Genomic DNA, 23,811 nt, shown 5'->3' with positions numbered 1-23,811 from the left:
TCACGTAGACGATGAAGATATTTAAAGTGTTAAAGATTGTGCTGACCTTGGTTCACTCATCAATTCAAATGGAGACGGCAGCGAAGAAATCATGAGAAGGCTAAGACTCGCTTGGAAGGACTGCAATGGAAGAATTAGGAAAGGTCACCAACAGCAAAGATGTATCATCAGAGACCAAGGCTAAGATCATCCACACCGATTGTCTTCCTAATTACAGTTGACCCTTGAACTGTTTGACCTGCACAGGTCCACTTATACGTGGATTTTTTTTTTTTTTTTTTCAATAAGTACAGTCAGCCCTTCGTATCCACAGGTTTTGCATCTCTAGATTCAACCAACCACAGACCAAAAACAGTGTTTTTGCATTCCCAGCCCAGGTTTCCCAACTGTGAATTCCCAACCATGGGTCAATCCATGGTTGGTTGAATCCATAGATGTGAAGTGCTGAATGTAGAGTCAAAAGTGACACCTGGATTTTTGACTGTGGAGAGCTCAGCACCTCAAACCATCAATGTTCAAGGGTCAACTGTACTATGTACAGATATGAACATTGGATGGTGAAGAAGTCTCATCGGGAAAAAACATTGTTTATTTGAAATATGGGGCTGGAGGAGAGCTCTACGGAGACCCTGAACTGCCAGGCAAACAAGTGGGTACCACAGAAAATTAAGCCTGAAACATCTTAGGAGACAAAAATGACAAAACTGAAGTTGTCCTACTTCAGGCACATCATGAGAAGGCAGGGTTCTTTGGAAAAGAATAATGCTGGGAAAAAGGCAGCAGGAAAAGAGGAAGACCAGATATGAGATAGATGGACACCATGAAAGAAGCCACAGGCTGAGTCTGCAGAAGCTGAGTGGGGCCATGAGGACAGGATGCTGTGGACGTCACTCACTAGTGGGGTCGCCAGGGGTCAGAGCAGATGCAATGGCATGTAACATGCACAGCTATTGCACAAGATTTGAACAACTGCAAATTGATACAATTGGACTCAAATGTATTTACTGTTCTGCTAGGCAATAAATAGCAACAAACTCTGAATAATACAGGTAAAGGGTTAACTTATTTTTTTTCAATTTCTGCATTAAGAGTTGTATCAAAAGTCAAAAGAGCCCTTTTTTTTCTGAACCTGAAACCAGAAACCGTGGACTATACTGTCCCAGATTTGCTTAAAATTTCCCTTTCTCTTGTGAAATTCAAATATACAGAAAGTACACTCTAGACTTGCTTATTCTGAGGTCATCCACTTGCAAAAACTGGTAATGGAACATTTTCTTCTTTTCATACATCACAGTCCTATTTGTTTGTTCCAATATTTTATTTCTGACCAATTTGAGTGCCTCTAACACATAAACCCTCTGCTAACTTCCAGACTAGTTGTGAATAAAGATGCTGTTTTGTTGCTCTTCTTCTGTGATCTTTGTCATTAGGACAACTCCCCCTCATGTAAGTCATAAACTGATTTATTTTGCCGAGTAGATTGTAGCCCACCAAACTTAGTGAACATGCTGTGAATTCTTACTTTCTTGGTTTAAAGTTTGTCTTCAACAATTACTGATTTTTGGCCTATTAGCAAGGGAAGCTTTCTAAGCCCCAGCTTTCTGACTGGTAAAGTAGTATATAACCTTATGGGATTATCAAAGAGTCAATAAGATAAGGTTATGAGAGAATTATGGTGAGCACTCAGAACTCAAAAACTACTCGCAATTATAATCTTGAAAAAAAGAAACAGTATTTTATGATTAGTCTATAAAGGAAGTGGATTTTCTAATGTTAAAAATAATACCTATGAATTCTCTGGAACTTTGTGAGAATTATTGAAACCCCTCATTAAAAGACATTTGCATTTTACATAGGGGTGGAAAGAATCACAGGTACAGTTATGGAGATTTGACATAGGCACCATATTAAAATAGCTATTGTGTCTACCTCAGTGTCTTATTAGTCCAAATGGACTTTGTGAGTGGATAAAGGAGAGAGTCTAAACATGGAAAGTGTCATTTTACATTTCCACTGCTCATAAGGCATGTATTACATGAGAGGAAATATTCACTAATGGCTAAAGTTGCCTTCCAGCAGCAAATAAGATTTTAAAATTACTGTTTTCAGAAGCAGCATAACATGAGACGGAAATGAGAAAACACTATGATGTAGCTGCTAAAATTCAATGTTTTGTAAATGTTTCCATGGATATTGCCTATTTTTTAAAAATTGACCTTGCCAATTACATCCAGTTGAGCTTGAACTCAACTTATGTATCCCATTCAAGCTCTTCCCTTGAATGTTCAGGAGGCCACCATTGTCATCCTACTTCCATTACTCATGACCCCTCTGCCTAGCGATCAAGCTACAAATCGTGAGGTCATACTTGTATTAATAGATTCCTGTCATTCTCTCACAAACCATATCCAGATCAAATCATGCCTGCAAATCCTGCCACTATCACTCAGAGCAAAACCACAGATCCTTGCAATACTCTCTGAGTTCCTACCTGATGTGCCCCAGACCCGTACATCTCTCTCTCACTCCTGCTCTTGCAGCCACTTACTCTGCTCTAGCCACTCCACGCAGATGGGTTATGCCTGAAATAGATACTTTCCCATTCAAGGCTGTGCTTTTACTGCATCTGCCTGATTCATCTCTTGTCAGCTCTCTCCGTGACTTCATGACTCACACGAGTCACACTGCTCAAATATTACCTATTCAATGCAGTCTTCCTGATTATCAATTAAAATCTCAACGTGCATTTGAAATTACCATCACCCTCTGTGTTATGTTTTCCTCATAGCACTTAACGACATCCAATTTAGTTTAAAAATTATTTGTTTGTTGCATATCTTTCTAGTGCAACATAAATTCAAAGAGAATAGAAATTTTTGTTCATTTTATTAGCTGTGATGTACTCTGTGTCTGGAAAGGTAGAACTCAATAAATTGTTGTTCAATGAATAAATAGCTATTATTTGCAGACAGGAAGATATATATTTTATGTATATATGAATATGTATATATGTATATGTATGTGTATACACAGATATATAGATATATAGATATATGTAAATGTTGTAGCAATTATCTCTTTTTGAGAGCCCAGGAAAAAATGGTGACTTGTGAGACTGACATTTTTGACTGAGTCATACCAGTATTCCTACAGGAATAAGAAGGTGAGAGTTTAATTAAGTTCTCCTTTCTCGCTCTCTCTCTTCATTTGGCGTGGCAAGTTCTAAAGCATGGTCTCATCTAAATTAGATGTCTATGTAGTAACTGTTACTTATTTCAATGGAAGAATGTCTTAATCGTTCACTTTACGGTGCCAATACACAGATCACCCGTGAGGGCTTCTGACATCTCATACTCACAAAGTATCTTTTAAGACGATCATATTTTTCTAGGTTTTATAAATCACAAAAGGCAGTTTCAGGAGCATGAAACGATGTATGTGCTTTCTGTGTCTCCAGCTTTCCTTTCTCTTGAACAGAAAATCATAGCAGATTATCTCCTTCACTCCTTTTATTCTTTTCCTCTTTCCCTCTCTCTCTCCTTCCATCCCTCCTTTTTCTTCCTTTTTTCCTTTCTCTCACCTTTCCTCCATCCCTCCCTTTCTTCTCTCCGTTTCTCTGATCTAACACTCTTCATTTGAAAACTGCTATGTTTATAAAAAGTACAAAAAAAAGGGACAAATAATTTAATGATGCTCTCAATGTCCACATACTTTTCACAATCAGGATATAACAGATTTGAAAACAAGCAACAATGTAATAGTTCAGCTGAAACTAATATGTTTAGCAGTGAACAAATGGAATGCTCCATCTACAACTAATCAAAGCCTGCATTAGACTTAAAAAAAATAAAAACTAGAATGAAATTCCATCACCATGACCCAAGATGATATGTTATTAAGACAAAAGTTCAGCCCATAGAAACAAGATGGAATTCCCCCAAACTGAGAGAGCAGATATGAGCAAAAAGACCGTGTGTTCATGTTAAAAAATGATGAGGCCAAACCACTCCACTGAGGACAGCCCAGAAAATCTCCAGGACCTAATCTCCCTGTATTCTTTTCACAATTTGGGTGTTTTGGCAACAAATAATGAATACTTCCTATTAACTGTTATAAAGGGAATATATAATAATTGATAATCCAGTATGTACATTTGACTTTGGGATAGGTTTTTGTGTTTATTATAAAACATGCTTTTTTCAAAACTTTATCATAAAACTTCAATTAGATACTAGACAGAAAGATCTAGATTTTATATGTCTATCCTTAAGCATATTATGCAAAAATTCACAGCTAATAACAGACTCATAATTTCTAAGGCCAAACACAGAACAAAAAATTTTGGAGGGGGGTGGTTAGTTGTGTACATATTTGGACAAAGATATACAGTGTTTTCTGTCATGCAAGCCATAAGAATCATAAACAATGGACTATCACCAATTTTTTAAAGTATCACAAACAGTAAATAACCACATTTTCTCTGAGGATGACAATACTTTCCCATAATCCACTCACAAATATGTCTCTTTTACTTGACTGCTATGTAACTTTTCAGGTCTCCATTGACTTGTTAGAAGTAAAATGGAATTTTGCTATTCCTGCTGAGTAGATCAAATAAATATCTTTCACAATAAAGCAACATAAAATTAAGGTAATAAAATGATTGGAAATAGTACTAATAAAGTAAAACAATATGAACTGTGAATGGTGGATTTACTTTCCCAAAAGAAATCATAATATCACACATGAACTTGCATAAAATTTGAGATGTTTCCCTTGCATAATGAAAATTATATGTATGTATAGCTTATTTTTTCTTCCTGGGGGTTTAATTATAAAGCCAACTCTGAAAATATATTATCTAGTGTTTTACCTGCCATATCATAATCTTTACCAGTGATCCCAAAAAGAATAACCTAAACCTTTTATAATAACTGTCACTAGAAAGCTAAACAAAATCACCATTCATTGCACTCAGTCACTTTAGGCTTTAGCAGATGTGTTCTTTGAACAAATTTTTTGGTATAATGAATAAAAAATTAACACTCCTCTGTTGAACTCTGTTGGGAAGAACATTATTCTATAGTAAATGGACATAAAACTCGATTAAATGAATGCTTTAAAAGGGAAAAATCAGTTTTTGAACTAAGCTTTCTGAATACAATGTGAGGATGGTTTTCTCAAATGTATTAATGGCTATAGTATAGTCTTCAGCATCTCCTTCTAGAATAATGTGGATAAAAGAAGGTTGAAACTTCAGTTACAATTTTAGTTATAAAATTAATAATGGAAGACAATCATCATTACAAAATCTCTATATGCATCCTGCTATTATTTGTATTTATTTTTCAGTTATCGTAGTTTGTAAACACATGCATATTTACACATGTATGATTCATGAAGAATTACAAGTCGCTCCTCTTTTACATCCCCTAATGGAGTGATATGTTTAATTATGAAATTGAAATTATATTTAATTTCGATTGAAATTAAGGATGCTCCAGGCTCATATGCAATGTCCTATAAAGCAGAACAGTAATATCTAATTTTGCTATGTGACTTTATGAAGATTAAATGAGCTTTCTGCACGTGTACATTACAAAATCTCAAAATATTTGATGAACATATTTTCATCTCTGTCAACAAATGGAAGTTGTATGTGAGAGCATGCCAGCGTTTTCAAAAACATTTGTTAAGTACCTTGACACGCATAGTTCTGTACGAAGTGCCATGTAGGCAATGTAGGTAAGAACAGTCTTTTACCATCAAAGGTTTATAATTCCCAGAGGCATGGTTAGATGGAAATTAAAGACCTTAAATACTCTCTCATCTAGATTTGTTTTGAAAGTCACTTAAAATTTTACACGTTTAAGTTTACTATCTCCCACTCTTAAAGCTTGCTTATAACTCAGCAACCAGTAGACTATTAGTAATCTCTGTTTTTAAATTTCTTCTTTCATCAAGACATACAATAGTGTGACAAAGAAGTAAAGTCATGTGACATTTCAAATTGTATATGCCTCAAAACAATTAAATGCATTTAACATAAAGTCACACAAGTATGTTATAGGTAGCTATCTATAAAATATATAGAGCATGATTTTGTTTCATTTTAGCAGTAAAAACATCAAATAGGACATTCTTATTTATTTATATTGTGATTAATATATTCTGTGAATAGGATTTCAGACCAAAGTTTTAAGTTTAAGGGCTAGAAACAATTAAAAGAAGGAAAACAGTCTCCAGCTTTCTGGGGTTTTGAGGATTAAAGAAACTGACAAAAAAAGAGAAAGCATTTGATGTTCCAGTGTCAGCTTTATTCTTTCATGATGGGTCAGTGGGTTTCGATTGCTCCTTCAAGAATTGTACAGCCAAAAAGGAGTTATGGCAGATTTTAATCTAATGTTTATGCCGAGGACAGTGAATTGAAATGAAAAAGACACTCCAGTTCTGACTGGCTAAGACAGCAAGATGTTTTCACAGCTTACCTGAACCTGTGAGCATGACAAATCAACGTTATCTGGTAGTTCCCTTCTCTCTGGCAGACATCTGAGTTGGAGTATATGCCAGAACACCTGTGCAGTGTTTCTGGCCTTTAGCCCTGACATTGCACTCGAGATGTCAATGGGTAGCAAGAGAAATGCCGTTACTCTCTGCTCAGATATTTTAGAAAGCATCACAGTGAGATAATGTTACTTGTACCTCTAGATGATGTATGAATGGGCAGAAAAAGAATGTACTGTTTTCCTCTTTGGAAATCTGTGTCCCCATTACACATTACTTAGTGTATACCTGGAGGTATTTAGACTTCATATTTAATTTCTGACATTTCAAGAAAGACCACTGAGTTTTTTTGTTCAGCTGAGAAGGTTCCTGAAAGTTTGTAAACAATTGAAGGTCTTTTTCAAGGTTTTCATATGAGGTCAGACAATTAAGTTTACGAACTCATCCTAGAAAAAGTGCTGCATACCTCATTGCTGAATATCACTATGGTCACCTTCAAAGTACTCCCCTTGGGAAGCTATGCACTGATACCAGTGCCTAGTCCACCCTTCAAAGCAATTTTGGAACTCTTTTTCTGGAATGATCAGCAGAGCTGTTATCATATTACCCTTGATGTCTGAATGTCATCAAAAAGTCTTCCTTTCAATATTTCTTTTATCTTTGGGTAAAGACAGAAATCATTGGGGGCCAGATCAGGTGAGTAGGGAGGGTGTTCCAATACAGTTACTTGTTTACTGGCTAAAAACTCCCTCACAGACAATGCCGTGTAAGCGGGTGCATTGTTGTGATGCAAGAGCCGTGAATTGTTGGTGAAAAGTTCAGGTCGCCTAACTTTTTCACGCAGCCTTTTCAGCACTTCCCAATAGTGAACTTGGTTAACTGTTTGTCCACTTGGTACAAATTCATAATAAATAATCTCTCTGATATCAAAAAAGGTTAGTAACACTGTTGCAACAAGTTTGCAAACTTAATTATCAGACCTCGTACTACATCTTGTTTATCTAATCGTGTATCGATAGGCATGTAATATCTTGGCTATTGTAAAAATTGCTGCAGTGAACATAGAGGTACACATATCCTTTCAAATTAGTGCTTTGGATTTCTTTAGATAAATACCCAGAAGTTGAATTGCTGGGTCATAAGATAGTTTCTATTTATAATTTTTTGAGGAACATCCATACTGTTTTCCATAGTGGCTGCACCAGTCTGCAATCCCACCAACAGTGCATGAGGGTTCCCTTTTCTCCACAGCCCCACCAACACTTGTTTGTTGATTTATTGACAACGGCCATTCTGACAGGTGTAAGGTGATATCCCAGTGTGGTTTTAATTTGCATTTCTCTGATAATTAGTGATGTTGAGCATCTTTTCACATGTCTGTTGGCCATCTGTATGTCCTCTTTGGAGAAATGTCTATTCAGGTTTTCTGCCCATTTTTAATTGCATTGTTTATTTATTTGGTGTTGAGTTGTATGAGCTCTTTATAAGTTTTGGATATTAACCCCTTATCAGATGTGTCATTGGCGAATATCTTCTCCCATTCAGCAGACTATCTTTTCATTTGTTGGTGGTTTTCTTTGCTGTGCAAAACCTTTATAGTTTGATGTAGTCCCATTTGTCTATTTTTCTTTTGTTTGCCTTGCCCAAGGAGATATATCAAAAAAATATTACTAAGAGCAATGTCAGAGAGTTACTGCCTATGTTTTCTTCTAGTAGTTTTATGATTTCGGGTCTTACATTTAAGTCTTTAATCCGTTTTGAGTTTATTCTTGTATATGGTATAAGAAAGTGGTCTAGTTTCTTTCTTTCTTTTTTTTTTTTTGCATGTATCTGTCCAGTTTTCCCAACACCATTTTCAATCTGAAATTTCTATTTTAAGGTTACAATTTTTTTGTTTGTTTTAACTTCCTTGATTTCATACCAGTCTCTCTTTTTTATATATAGAAAATCTTGGTGCTGTTAGAAGTAATATAATAACTTATTTGTTTTATATTGTATATAATAATAATTTCAAAGTAACAATAAATCTATTGAATGAATGTTAAAGTTTAAAAATTCTTTTTTTTTATACTCAGTATCTGGTAGGGAATTGTAACAAACATACTATATTGTACTATATTAACTTGAATTGATCACTTTCTCTGTGCATTATACACCAGCTTAATATATGGTTAAATAAATTTCTTTCAGCTTATTTTTGAACTATAAGAGCTTGATTGATTCTTTGATTTTGAAACAATGAATAGAACAAAATCTTGTAGAAGTAAAATTATAATAAATGACAAGCATTTGTTAGACCTATTTTTTAAAAATCTACTTAGGGAAAAGTACTTTTGAAGATAACAGCCACAGTGAAATGGATAATAATGTTGTTTCCATTTGTCTTATGGGCATTAGTTAATCCAAAAGCACAAAAATATATAGAAAGAAAAAGGAGGAGGAAGAAAAAGAAGTGAATTGATTAGTTAGTGTATTAGCTGATTAATATATATCCATATTATATGAAATATGTTCCAAATAAGCTGTTGTTCAATCGTTCCCTTTGGGGTAATATTTGTTGAGTGATCTTTCAAATTGCAAAGTGGTATTCAGTCATGGATACTACCGAAATGTACCTGTAACGCAGTGCACCTTCAAGGCAAAGACTTTCATTTTGGAGCTTAAATGGTGCAATAGTGTCACAGACTTCCAGGAATAAAGAAATCAATCAATACGTTGGTATTATAGCAGAGGCACCCTGGGATTTCTCTGACAAGTGAGGAGATCCCAGCCATTTTTCCTGCTGAAGCTCTACAGCACTATTCAAAGTTTTCAATAGAAAATCTGGCAAATGCAGCAAAAAGAAGAAGAGAAAGAGACAAAAAAATAAAAGTTGAATGTTACAAAATAAAAGTAACAATGACGGTGAACTCTCTGACCTTAAACATAAAGGAAAACATTTACAAAGTATGGTGCCGAACAAAGCCTGGCTGGAAGAAAGAAAACGTTTTGGTTCACTGCCTGTACAGGATGCTTAATGTACCAAATGTAACTGTGGACACTTTTTCAGGAAGTTCTTTATGTCCCTGCAATGTTAGGTCCATCATCAACTTCAACAAATCCATGAAAGAGTCTTCAAATCCATTAGGTATACCCAAGAATGCTCTCAGCACCTAAATTATACACCATGCTTGAGCATTTGGGGAATAAAACAAACCATAAACTCCAACACATTAACAAGGAAGTAGAATTTTCAAGATATTTCACAAAGAAAATGCTGTACGAAAACAATATTTGCTCTCTCAAATTAATTAATCTTTATTGAGCCATATCTGATTAATATTATTTGATTAATCAGGATTGCAGCTGATGTTCCTGAATTGAGACTTCTGAATTATGACGATCTCTGTTTGGGGTTTTGGGTGTGCTCTTCCTAGCGTTATGTAAGATTGGGGTCCTTTGGGTGATGCTTTGCCCAGTGCAGGTAATTTCTTCCCCATGTGTGCTGAGCAGTACTCAGCTGAGGGCCCTAAGGAGACGCTGCCAATCTAGAAAGCTCCCCCCTGCTCTGCCCTGTGAACTCCACTCCCCTGGGTCCCTGGATTCCCAGCTTCATCTCCTAAAATCAGGGGTAATGCTGGGCTCAGCCTGGGTCTCACCTCCCTGAAGTACACACAGCCTGGGAAACCCCTCCAGGCCCAATCCACAGCCATCACACGGCTCACCTCTTGGAGATCAGTTTTCTTCTTTAACCGACACTTGCTCTTAGATCCTGATTTCTGATTACTTCTTCCTTTTACCAAGTTCCCCTCTCAGGGTCATGGCATAACTCATGAAAAAATGAACACAAATGGCCAATTCCGCTGTCACCTGGAATTACCATCTGAAAAATGTCCCCTCACACTGCTAGATCAAGGGTGGCTCTTTAAATCCTTTAATCAACCTACTTCCCTAACCAACTCTAACCAAAGGAAACTTCATTACATCCTTTAATCACCTCAAAGTGGAATTTCATTTGCATTTTTGTTAGATTGTCTGCTATAGTTCTCTTTTAAAATGTATTCTACCTGATAGATGAAAATAATCTAGAAATGTCTGATAAAACTCAGGCAAATTCTGTGGTGGATCAAGAGCTGAGGTGTAAAATCCACCGTATTTAGTATTCTCCCATTTTGTTCCTTCTCTTCTGTAACATTTTGGGTATCTGTCAAGTTTCTTGGAACAGGAAGGAAAGGGTTACATGGGGCCGCAGCCTTTCACAACAGCTGGATTAAGCCATGTTTCTACATCATGGCCTGTGCTTCGAAGGCCTAGACACTTGCTTTTGTTGGAGCCTACAGATAATTGAGCCCAAAAAACTATTAATAGTTAATTAAAATGCATGCCATCTGGGCTTGACACCAGACTGGCAGCTTATTATTAACAAAGACAAATGAAACAGTTGCATGAATCAGGATTCTTTATAAGAAGCTATTAGTTCACTCACTTATTTTGGTAAATTTATGGGGGAAAAGTCAAAACTAAGAATTCTTTACTGATTTACTCTGCAATCCCTGGCTAGGATAACTAGAAATGCTCATTCTGGTATGATCTGCAATGATCTGCATACTTTCTTCTCTTAGACTCACCGAGCTGATCCCAAGATTGCTTATGTGGGTTTTACAGCATTCTGCTCATGAACGTCTATTAACTGAGGTCCATGTTTCCTCACTGGCTGTAGGCTGGAAGCTACCCTCAGCTCTTTGTCATGCGGGCCTTTCCAACATGGCAGCTTGGGTCCTCAAAGGCGGAAAGAGAATGTGCTAGCAAGATGCAAGTCACATTTTGGTGTAACATTCCATCAATTTTTCCTTATTCTGTGGGTAAGAAAACAGTCAGTAGGTGCAGCCCAGTAAGAGAGACCCCACAAACCTCTAGCAACTTGCCCAGGAAACCATCCCTTTATGTGAAATACACAACCCAGGAAGCCAGCTTGCTGTGTCAGACATGTGAGAAGCTGGATTACTATCCCTAGCTCTTTAGTCACTTCTGTAACAATCGTCCCCAAATGACCAGGACCTGACTAGTAACTGACAGCTTCTCTAATGTTTGTCCTCACCTCCAATTTAGGACCAACCAGAGAAAGGCAAACAGGCCCCCCTAACCAATTATGACATAGGCTGCCCCAGGCTCCAGCCTCCCCAGGCCATTGGCTTTCTGAAGCCTTCCATTTACACTTAAAGCTTTCGGTTCCTCTGCCTGCCTTTGGATTTCTGCCAAAATGCAAGCCTTGGCGGCTGACTCCCTTCCTGTAAGAAGCTCATAAGAGAAGCCCTTTTCTTTTCTCATATGGTTGGTCTTGGTCTATTTCCACACAATATTCAGGGGAGGGGCGCCCACACAAGGATGCAGGGACATGGGGACCAGCATCTCGGATGGCTGAGGGCCACCATGCCCAAGCAGGTTTCGTAAGCACAGGCTGCCAGTTGTTTTTCTCCGCTTCCACTGGTGCTGGTCATTACTGTTTCTGAGTGATGCATTTTATCTTTATAATTAATTTTAAAAAAGAAATGATGCAGATGACATTATTCGTCACGCCACTCAGGCTGTATAACTGCTTTCCGTGATGAGATGAGAGCTGTGCTAGTACTTCTTTAAGTCCCAGTGTTCACATCTATTTTACTCTGAATCCCTTGCTACATCAATTACGATACTTTGACAATAAGTCTCCTAAAAGAATGTCTCTCTCTCTCACTGTTTTTTTTTTTTTTTTTTTCCTCTTCATCTATTGTTTAACCAAGGATCTATTTCAGAACTGAGGAATTTGATCCTTTGGTCTATTTTTCAATTTTCTCATCGAATATTTGATTGGACTCTAACTTAGGAAATATGTCTGTGAAATGTGAAATACATTTTTTTTCCAGTTGGAATAATCACACAACAATTATTCATAAAATTGTAGCCTTCAAAATAGAATATTGAACAAGAGTTTGGTTCATTAATTTATCTGGTCCTTTAGCGTTCTCATCTATATGAATGGTGTCATTAACCACGGAGAGGCTCCTCATCCGTCTCTCTTCATCTTTGAACTGATGTGTTAACACTAACATAGCAAGTCACTGACTGGTGGTTTCTGGTACATAAGTCATCATGCTTTGTGACGACACTGGGTTTAACCAGAGTACCAGTGCTCTGCCAAACAGACAGGTGACTGTCACCGAGCCCAACTCACTCTGCAGAGAAGGTTGAATGTAAGGTATAGGGAAAGAGAGTATGTGTGTTGTAGGACAGGCAAAAGCTATGTTCCATGAAGATAAATGAACTTAAGAAGAATGTGTGACATAGAGAGAGGATGGGAAAGGCAGTCAGTTTTGTCACAGGAATAAAGTGAGTATGGCAGATTCCACCATGAAGACACAACAAATGTGGGCTTCAGAAGTAAAATGATTACAATTACAGAAAGTTCAGTTCAGCTGGGCAATTTTAACTACTGGTGTGTTCATATAAACCTTTAGCTTCGTGAGACCCGGACACGCAGCTGTGGAGTCAGTGTTACGTTTCTAATTTCATCCCCAGGTGTCAGTACAATGACACACTATCACTCAGAGCATGCTTCTTTTCCTTGAAATTTCCAATAGCCTCACCGGATAGTAAGCCAACAGGAAACAAAGAGGAGCAAGTGACAACAAATGATGACAGAAACTTAGTACCCACCCAACGCAATTACCTTCGCAACATTTTAGGTTGAATATGCAAATTAGGCAATAGTGATACTTTTGTGTATACTATGTCATTGCTGATATATTTTAACTACTTTCATTACTAGGCCTTTCTTAGTCATTGAGAATGATGCGACTATTGGAATCTATGTATTATGTATTTGGAGTGATCCCCTCCCCCAGCATATCCTGATGAGGATTTATTAGAATGAATAATACTAGGAAGCACATATGTCAAAAATACATCTCTCCAAAAGTTATCTCTACTTTTAATATTACATGTAAAATCTCCGACTATACCATTTTTAATTAAATGAATCTCATTTTTGGAAGAAACAAAATTTAACTTTATTGATGGTTGTGTAATTTGAGAACTAAGTTACTGAAACAGTATACTTCTTCATAATAAAAGTATTTTTTGCAATTTTTTATACATGCATTATTATTATTATTCCCTTTGGGGGACGTAGATTTATTAGCTAAAAATAAGCTAAGTTCTGAGTTTTTGAGATGTTCTGGGGGTAGATTACCAATAGTTCATATTCCAAAATACTTGGACCAATTTATATATCCACTATGTTCTATTCAGTCATTCTTTGATTATTATTGGATGTTACCATTTTTCTACTTTCACTTTTTCCTTTTTCACAGGTAAAATATTTATTATTTTTTTACTTATTTTGTATTTTTAGTATTGAGGCTTGACAATTAAAGCTGATTGTTTTCATTAGTTTCAGGTGTACAGAGCAACACAGTGATTAGACATTTATATGCCTCACAAAGTAATCACCCCAATAAGTCTGTTACCCATCTGACATTGTACATCGTATCACAATATTGCTGACTATATTCCCAATGTTGTACTTTATATCTCCATGAGTTTTTTTAAAATTATAATTGACATTCAATATTGTTTTATATTAGTTTCAAGTGTACAGCATAATGGTTAGACAGTTGTATAGTTTATGAAGTGATCGCCTCGATAAGTCCAGTACCCATCCAACACCATATATACTTGTTGCAATATTATTGACTATATTCTCCATATTGTACTTTACATCCCCATGATTATGTGGTGACTATGAATCTGAACTTCTTAATCCCCTCACCTTTTTCACCCAGTCCCCCAAATCCTCTCCCATCTAGTAACCATTAGTTTGTTCTCTGTATGAGTCTGTGTTTGTTTTGTTTCTTCATTTATTTTGTTAAAGCTTATTTTTTTTTCATCCATCTGATTTATGTGTCAGTCTCTCAATTTGTTGTAAACTCAATATGGAAAGGAAGGAATTATTTTATGGACCACGGAACCCAAACACTTATGTCAAGACTTTCTGTGATTTTGATAAGATTTTAAAAATATTCAAACAAAACTTTTAAATGTAAGACTATCTAGGGTGGTGCACTCCTGCTGGCATGTTTTTATTTCAATGACAGATAGAAATCAATAACGGGTTACTGGAAAATAGTAACTGTAGAGAAGACAATCTATCCATTAGACGAAGTCTGAAAGTTACTTAAATCATCCCATTATCCAGTTTGGAAAAGGAAAAAGATGACACACTAAGAGTGAAGTGACAAGTTAGTATAATGAGCCAATAGTGCATTCACTTACTTCGCTTAATTCTCTTGTTTGTAGAGACATTCTCTGAGATACGTTTTCTGCTGATTTTTCTTTACATTAGTACCACATATTTGCCCTCTCACATAACATATAGATTGCATTCTTGAAGTAGAAGTATAAATAAATTGTGTTGTAATATCTTTTATTTCAAATTCTTCTATTTTGTGAAAGCGGTACTAAAATCACAAATTAGCACTCATGGGAATGAATAATACCTCAACCAATATATTAAATGATCTAACATCAAGAACAAAAAAATAAAGAAAAAATGATTTAGTTTCCTATCCCTGCAATATGTTTATAAATATAAATAATGAAAAAGTTTACAATAAGACTGTAAATTATAACTTTGTATATCTTTGTGTTTATGTATTGGATGGGCATACACTTAGCAAGATATGGGAAAAGATAGTCAACAAAATGTCAAGAATAGCTGTATTAGTCAGCTCATGGTGTGTAACAGCCTCAAAATCATAGTGGTGTATATCAACTTTTTTTTTTTTTTTTTAACACACAAATCTACAGTTGGCTGGAGTTTGGTTGATTTTGTATGAGTTTGGCTGGACATGTCTACCACTGTGAGTTGGGGTCAGATCTGTTATACCTGTGCTTTTTTATGAGGGCCAGTGGCTCTCCATGTCTTCAGAGCATCTTCTCCTCACAGCAGCTAGAAGTACAAGAGGGCAAGCAAAATATCACAGACATATTTAAATATACTCTTTTGTTCATGTTGTGTCTCTTACTATTAGATCTGTCAGTGAAAATCACATGTCCAACCTCTAACTTAAGTGGGAAGGTCTACAAAGGTACATGACAAGGAAGTAAATAATTAGGAACAATAATATAATCTACCACATGGAATATATCTGGAGTGGTAGTCATTCAGGTAATTTTATTCTTATACCTTTATTTGTTTATTTTTTTGAAATTTTGAATACTTTAATATCCCTAATACATAGACACTACCTTTTTCACATTCCACTTGTAATTTGCAGAACCACTATAAAATCATATGACTAAAAATTTTAAAGATTTTTATTAAAAATATAGCTAACATACAGTTATATTACTTTGGGGTTACACCACATGTATTCAACATTTATATAAATAAAGAAGTGATCACCATAAGTCCAGCAACCATCTGACACCAACTCATGCTATCACAATATTATTGACTATATTCCCCATGCTGTACGTTACATCCCCATGACTTATTTGTTTTATATCTAGAAATTTCAACCTCTTATTTCCCTTCACTTTTGCCTCCTTTTTAAATTTTTCAATTACAGTTGACATTCAATATTATTTTACATTAATTTCAGATATATAACATAGTGGTTAAACATTTATATAGTTTAAGAAGTGATCCCCCTGACCAGTCTAGTACCCACCTGGCACTATACATAGTTATCACTGTATTATTGGCTGTATTCCCCATGCTTTACTTTACATCCCCATGACTATTTTGTAACTACCAATTTGTACTTCTTAACTCCTTCACCTTTTTCACCCTGCCCCTGACCCCCTTCCCATCTATCACTAGATAACAAATCTAGTATCCATCTGACTCCATACATAGTTACTACAATATTATTGATTATATTCCTCTACTACACCCTACATCCCCACAACTACTTCATAACAACTAATTTGTACTTCTTAATGCCTTCCCCCTTTTCACCCACATCCCCAAACCTCCTTCCCATCTGGCAAACGTCAAAATGTTTTCTGTATCTGTGAGTTTGTTTCTGATTTGTTTGTTTGTTTATTTTGCTCTTTAGATTCCACATATAAGTGAAAGCACATTGTATCTGTCTTTCACTGTCTGACATACCCCACTCAGGACAATGCCCTCCAGGTTCATCCATGACACTGCAGATGGCAAAAACCCAATCCTTTACATGGCTGACAATATACCACTGTATAATTGTACCACCTCCTCTTTATCCATTCTTCCACAGATGGACACCCAGGCTACATCTTGGCCATTGTAAACAATGCTGCAATGAACATATGGATTCACATATCACCTCACATATCGCCTCACCTAGCATTTTGGGTTTCTTCAGATAAATACCCAAAAGTGGGATTACTGGGTTCTTCTTTATCTCTTGTTTTATAGCCTTTGTTTTAGTGTCTATTTTGTCTGGTATAAGTATTTCTACTCCAGCTTTTTTTGTTTATTTTCATTTCCATTTTCATGAAATGACTTTTCCCATCCTTTTACTTTCCATCTGTGTTTGTCTTTCAACCTGAAGTGAGTTTCTTGTAGGCAGCATCTGTAAGGGTTTTGTTTTCTTATCCATTCATCCCTTCTATGTCTTTGATTGGAGCCTTTAGTCCATTTACATCGAAAGTAATTGTTCATAGATAGGTAGTTATTGCCATTTTATTTTTCATATTTTTTCCCTATCTTAAAGAAGTCCATCTAAGATTCCATGTAATACTGGTTTGGTGGTGATGAACTCCTTTAGGTTTTTGTGGTCTGAAGCTCTTTATCTGTCCTTTAGTTCTAAATGATAGTCTTCCTGGGTAGAGTACCCTTGGATGTAGAAGCTTACTTTTCATCACGTTGAATATTTTGTGCCAGTCCCTTCTGGTCTGCAAAGTTTCTGCTGAGAAATCAGCTAACAGTCTTATGGGAGCCCCTTTTGAAGTTACTAGTTGCCCTTCTCTTGTTGCTTTTAGGATTCTCTCTTTCTCTTTCACTTTTGCCATTTTAATTACAATGTGTCTTGGTGTGGGCCTCTGGGTTCATTTTGTTTGGGACTCTTTGGGACTAGTATACTTATTTCCTTTGCTAGGTTAAGAGATTTTTCAGCCATTATTTCTTCAAACAGGTTCTCAATCCCTTGCTTTCTCTCTTCTCCTGGTACCCCTATGATATAAATGTTGTTATACTTGAGATTGTCCCAGAGGTCCTTAAACTATCCTCAGTTTTTGGGTTTTTTTTTCTTTTCTGCTCTGATTGGGTGTTTTCTGCTATTAATATTTTGTCTTCCAAATTGCTGAATCAATTCTCTGCTTCATCTAGTCTGCTGGTGATTCCTTCTAGTGCATTCTTCACTTTAATTTTGTAGTTTTCACTTCTGTTTTTGTTTGTTTGTTTGTTTGTTTAGTTGCTTCTATGTCCTTTTTTTATGCTTGCAATCTCTGGTTTGAAGTTTTCATTAAGTTCCTTGAACATCCTTATAACCATTGTTTTGAACGCTATATCTGGTAGTTTGCTTGCCTCCTTTTCATTTAGTTATTTTTTCTGGAGTTTTCTCCTGTTTGTTTTTTTTTTCAATTTGGATGTATTTCTTTGTTTCCTTATTTTGGCTGTTTCTCTGTGTTTGTTTCTATATATTAGGTAGATCTGCTATGTCTCCCAGTGACTTTATATACTAGGTAACATGTAGGGCCCTGGCACAATCTCTCTTGTCACCTGCTCCAGGAGTGTCCCTTGTATGTGTTATGTGTGCCTTCCTGTTATAATTGAGACTTAATTGTTGTTGGCATATCATTGGGTGGATTTGACCCTCAGGCTGATTGGAAGTGGGGTTTGGTCACGTCCATAGCTTACAGGCTGCTTTGCAGGAGGCTCAACCCACTGAGTGCCTGTTGAGACCACCCTCTGTGTGTGCTGCTAGTGGGGTTAATTCAGTGGGGCTCTGCTTTGGTCTGAAGCCAACCTCCCTGTATGTTGGTTCTGGGGTGTCTTGAGAGGGGCTTTGATGCAGGCTCAGGTCACCCACTGCCTGTGACTGGCCAGTGACTACCTGGTAGAAGCTACAAAGCAATCTCTGTTTTTTGTTTTTTTTTTGCTATCTGCACTAAACTTGGAGGCAAGTGGGAGAGGCCACACTGGGAACTGAGGATGTCTGCCACCAGTACCAAGCCTTGGGTAGTTCCAGAAAACATTAGGACCCCTGAGGCCTGCTGCCAACTGCCCACTTCTTAAGGTTCAGCCACTGATAAAGCCTACTGTGGTACACAAGATGGGTGAGGCAGGGTCACAAGAGTCACTAGAGTGGGAAGATTTGTGTTCACCAGGATAAACTAGATTCTGGTTTGGTGCCAGTGCTGAGCCTAGAGCTACTCAGCAAACATCTCAGAGCACACTGAGGCCAGTTGCCACCTGCTTGGAGCCTACAGACTCAGACAGTTTTCCATGAAAGAGTGCAATGTGGGTGGGGCTGGAATTTTGTGAGAAAGTTCCTCCAGCCCTGGGGGTGTTGGGTGGGGCAGAGTCCCAGTGAGTCATCAGGGAAGCTCACCAGACCAATCAGATTCAGATTTGGCTGTGGTGGGGGAGGGCTCGAAACATTAAAGATGGCAGATGCCTGCTGGCTACATTAGAGGAAGCCCCCTCACAGTGAAAATTCCTACTGTTTTCCAGCTCTTCCTGTGAAGCCACACACCTCAGTCTTCTCCCTGGTATGCTTCCAATGCCCCCCAAGTCACCGTGCCACCGCTGGAGCCCAAGGTGAGTGCCTGCAAGTGAATGAGTCTATGTACAGACATTTGAGTTTCCCATGGCCTTCTGTCCCACCTGGATGGTTGGAATCCGCACTGTTTTTCACAGTCAGATGTTGTGGGGGCTCTTCTTCCTGGCTCCAGTACTCTGGGCTGGGGAGGCCAGTGTGGGGCTGGGGTTACTCGTTGGGGGAGCGGCAACTTTGTGGCCAGGTATTCCTCCTGATTCTCAACCACCGCACGGAGATTTGGGGCTCGTTTTTCGTCTCTGCTTCTCCTACCCGTCTTGGCATGGCTTCTTTAAATCGTTAGTTATAAAACTTCTATTGAGCTAGACTTCAGATGGTTTACCAAGTTGTTTGTTCTATAATTTAGTTGTAATTTCAATGTGTTCATGAAAGGAAGCAGGCATAGTGTTTATCTACTCTGCTATCTTGGGTTTCTCCTATTTTATTTGTTTTTTTTTTGTTTGTTTGTTTGTTTTTCTTTTAAAGAAAGAAACATTGATTAGTAACTTTGGCAGAGTTGAAATATGGTAAGGAGTTGAGCTAAACCTGAAACCATGTTTGTTTGATCCCCAAATTCAGGCTTTTTGTAGGTATTCTGTCTCTAAGTAAATCCTTATCTACACTTGAAAAAATATCTTCCTTCTAATTCTAATATATTTAGAATTTTAACTCCTTTTACTTTGTGAACTTCCTATGGTATTCTTTAGAAAGATTTTAACATACTCCATTTTGCATATATTTTCTTATTTTTCTACTGCTAATATAAATGTTTTGAGAGTATTTTCTCAATTGTCCTTAGTACTTCTTAGTATCTGGACTTTTATCTAAAATCTCAATGATGGAAGAGAACTAAGGCGATAACTAAATGGTCCCCTTGAAAAATGCTTGAAATTCCTCTATATGAACCCAACAAGCAGTGTCAATCCAACTTTTGTTTGAGTGGTTAAGGGTCTACCTACCTTCATTCTTACACATCTCCTAACAGGAAGTGATAAGGTAATCACATCCGCTTCTTCTCAGTATGATCCATTATCGTTAGCAGACCTTGTGAAGAAGGTCACACACGCCTGAACTCAAACCCCACTTCATGGTGTACTACATTGCTCAGGTTCGTTATCATCTCTGTTCCATGAAACATATAAAGCACGAATGCTAATGCTCACTCCAAACCACTTTTGTGAAGATTCTATGAGATTCCTTATGCAAAGTAGCTGGCAGAGAACACACTAAATTTCAATATTAAACCAAAATTATCTGTGATGTTTAGGAAAAGCATGAAAGCTGAATTTCAAAATGATCTTGCTCACATAATTATGTATTTATTCAGTGGTTATTCCACTTGAAATTTACCACTGAGTATTGTAATATACCCCATACATAATCCAATGCTAAAATTAAGTAAGAAAAAAACAAAAGAGCAATCCATCTAGTACAAAAATTACTATACTCAACATAATGAGTATTTTTAGCAAAATATGAGAAACAATCAACATGCAATCATTGGATATCTATGCTAATTTTTCAGTCAATTATTTATATTTTAAAACTACTACACAGGACAGACTCAAAATCAAAATGCAGAAATAGAAATTTTGAGTATATTGAAAGTTAATGAAAATTAGTCACTTTTGTCAACAAAGGGAACAAATTCTGTTTAACAATAATTATGAAATTATTAAAAATAATTATTAAAACAGACATTTTCAAATAATATAGCTTGAACACAAAATCAAACCAAATCTAGTCTTCTACACTTGTGTTCTGAATTAAATAAGAATTTTAATTTTTTGTCATCAATATTGTTTGAAATATTAAAATATATCAATACACATATGCATGTATGATTGCTGAATAATTATGAAGATGCTTGTTTCAACCCAAGATTTTATGTGTATATACTCATATATTTTTCTAACGTGTTTATAATGCATTATCATACTTTATCATTTGTTGCTATAGGGTTATTTTTGTACAACTGACTAAAAATGAGTCAATGATTCCAGTACCAATTTTATTTTTTCCACTGATATAAAATTATATGATTAGGAGATACAAAATTTGTATAATCTTAAATCTGATTTTTTTGCTATTTAATCTATGCCCTTCATTTACATGATTCATCATTCCTTTGATTGCATTATTGAAACTTTTTGATGTTTTGATCAGGTAGAGTAAGATACCTTCTACTATATTTTGTATTTTCTAATTACCACTTTTATTATTCTTCAAAATTAATGAAATATTCAACTCTTTTTAATTATGTGGTCTTCTTTGAGATCCAGTTAAATTTTTGGAAACACACTTAAAATGTTTCATCATCCAAAGAAAATATGTTTATCCATTTATGCAATTATTTCACCTTTCTGCACAATTTCACATGATTATGTATATTGAGTATGTATTTTGCTATGTTTATTTTCATTTATATTGTGTTTATTATTGCAAATAGAATTTTACCCGTTTACGTATTTTTTACTACAGATGAGAAAGATATTGATCTAGATTATTTTGTAATAGAACACTTACTGAATTCTTTTATGTGGATTTTTCGTTTTAAAACGTTAAACATTTACATTATTTTATCTTACTTGTCTGATTAAATTGGTTATTAATCTTAGAACACCACGTGTTTTTATGTGTGTGTGTGTTTTGTTTTTTTTTTAATAGGGAAAGATTCCTTTTCCTTCTGTTCTCTAATCAGTGCTTCTCATGTCTCACCTTTAAGCACTCTGCATTTTAGTCTACAGTTTTAATCACGCTAAGAAAATATTCCTCCATTCACCTCTTAGTGCACTCTTTCATTAGGGATGCTGGTCCAACATCGGTAAATATTTTTAGACTTTTATTATTTTGACCGGTTAATATTGTGCAATGTATTTAGTTAATTTCCTAGTTCTGTATCATTCCTACCTTGCCAAAATTAATTCTGTTTGAGTGTATTATTCATGTGATGTTTTATTTGATTCTATGTCTTAATGTTTTATTTATGACTTTGAATCAATATTTATAAGTAAAATATTCTCTATGTGCCATCCTTGTCAGCATAGCACTGTTTTGTAAATATATTGAGAAAATATATTTTTCCTGAATGCTGCTGAATTGTATAAACAGTCTGAGAGCTATGTATTCCAAATTTGTAGTAATTCGCCCATAAAACTATCTGGATGGAGAGTCTATGGGAAAAAGCTGTTTGAAAAAGTTTCAATTTTTTACAGACATCTTGATCTGCTGAGGTTTTCTGTATCTCCTTGATTGTTTCCCTCTAGTTTAAGGTTTTTCCTGTGCATTTATTGCAAAGCTAATATGCTGCTATTTGTTCTTGATTAATATGTTTTTTTTTTATTTTTTATTTTTTTGCTTTTTTTAAAAGCTATAAGTTTTTGAGCACTAAATGAGTTCCAGTCACTCTGCTGAATGCTGAGGACTGACTGCCGATTAAGGAAAACAAGTTTTCTGACTTCATGGCACTTACATGTGAGACTGCCAAGTAACATGGACATGAAAACATACGGAGCAAGCCTAGGGTCATGGTGGAGAATAATAGCAGGGCACTGTTAACAGTGGTGGTCAGGGAAGATTTTTCCAGTGAGGTCATATTTGAGCATATAAGTAAGAGCAGGTGGGGGGAAATAGTGAAGGAAAAGGAAAGATGCTCACAATCCTCAATGAGGAAAATGATTTCAAATTTTCAATAAGTAGAAAAACACCCTAATTGATCCATAAATAAATGGCCCTTGGTGATTTGAATGTCAGTATGAACGACCCATACAATAAGGGCTCTCTTTTATTTGACCACCTCCTACCCACTGAGATTTCTAGGTTTTCTTAAATTCTAATTCCCATAATCTCAGCTTTTAAACAAGTCCTCAGCCATTACTACTCCCACTCGAGAGTTACAAAGTATATATCCAAGCATTGACTCCATCCAACTCTCATTTAGCTTTCCTATTACTACACCACCATAAGCAGTTTGAAGCCATCTGGGTTATGGGAGACCAGCCATACCTTCCTCACGTCTCCCTTATCCAACTTCCATTTCTTATGAATAAACAGAGCAGAGTCTCAGATAAACTGTTTAGGGTGGCAACACACTACCTGGTGTTGGGTAATTCATGTTTGTGTTGATAATTCCACGGCTTTGCATCATGATGCTGTTGACGACAATGCTATTCTCTCATTACCATGTGGCCACACCAGAAGGTCAAGGTACATGGTGAAATTTGAAGCTCATTGCTTTTTAGAACCCCAATGTTCTTACTCATTGTCACAACGCCAGTTACATTAAACATCCTTTTGGTAAGCGTTATCAAAGAAGAGCACTTACTCAATGATATTCCTTAGGAAAACATAAATCTCTGGGTAGCATGATTTCTTGCCTTCTTCCAACACATTTATGTCTATTTGTGAGTTTTATGGGAAGGTCTCTGCAGGATTTAAAAAATTTTTGAAACTCTTCAAATTCTTTTTGGACTACACTCATTTGTGTGACTATTCAGTGTTCTTCCTTTCTTTTGTATCTGAGACATGTTGAAAGAGCATTTGA

General features: G+C 36.2%; 1 long non-coding RNA gene across 1 annotated transcript in view; it reads left to right on the top strand.

The window, feature by feature from the left end:
- Positions 1-23,811, top strand: part of LOC141573126 (uncharacterized) — a 541,235-nt gene that overhangs the window by 394,001 nt on the left and 123,423 nt on the right. The window contains exon 2 of the long non-coding RNA XR_012498701.1: positions 19,184-19,270. This is a non-coding gene — a long non-coding RNA (uncharacterized LOC141573126). The remainder of the gene's footprint in view (positions 1-19,183; positions 19,271-23,811) is intronic.

The sequence above is a fragment of the Rhinolophus sinicus genome, linkage group LG09 (assembly GCF_036562045.2).
Source record: "Rhinolophus sinicus isolate RSC01 linkage group LG09, ASM3656204v1, whole genome shotgun sequence".
Classification (NCBI taxonomy): domain Eukaryota; kingdom Metazoa; phylum Chordata; class Mammalia; order Chiroptera; family Rhinolophidae; genus Rhinolophus; species Rhinolophus sinicus.
This window is presented reverse-complemented; position numbering and strand designations above follow the sequence as displayed.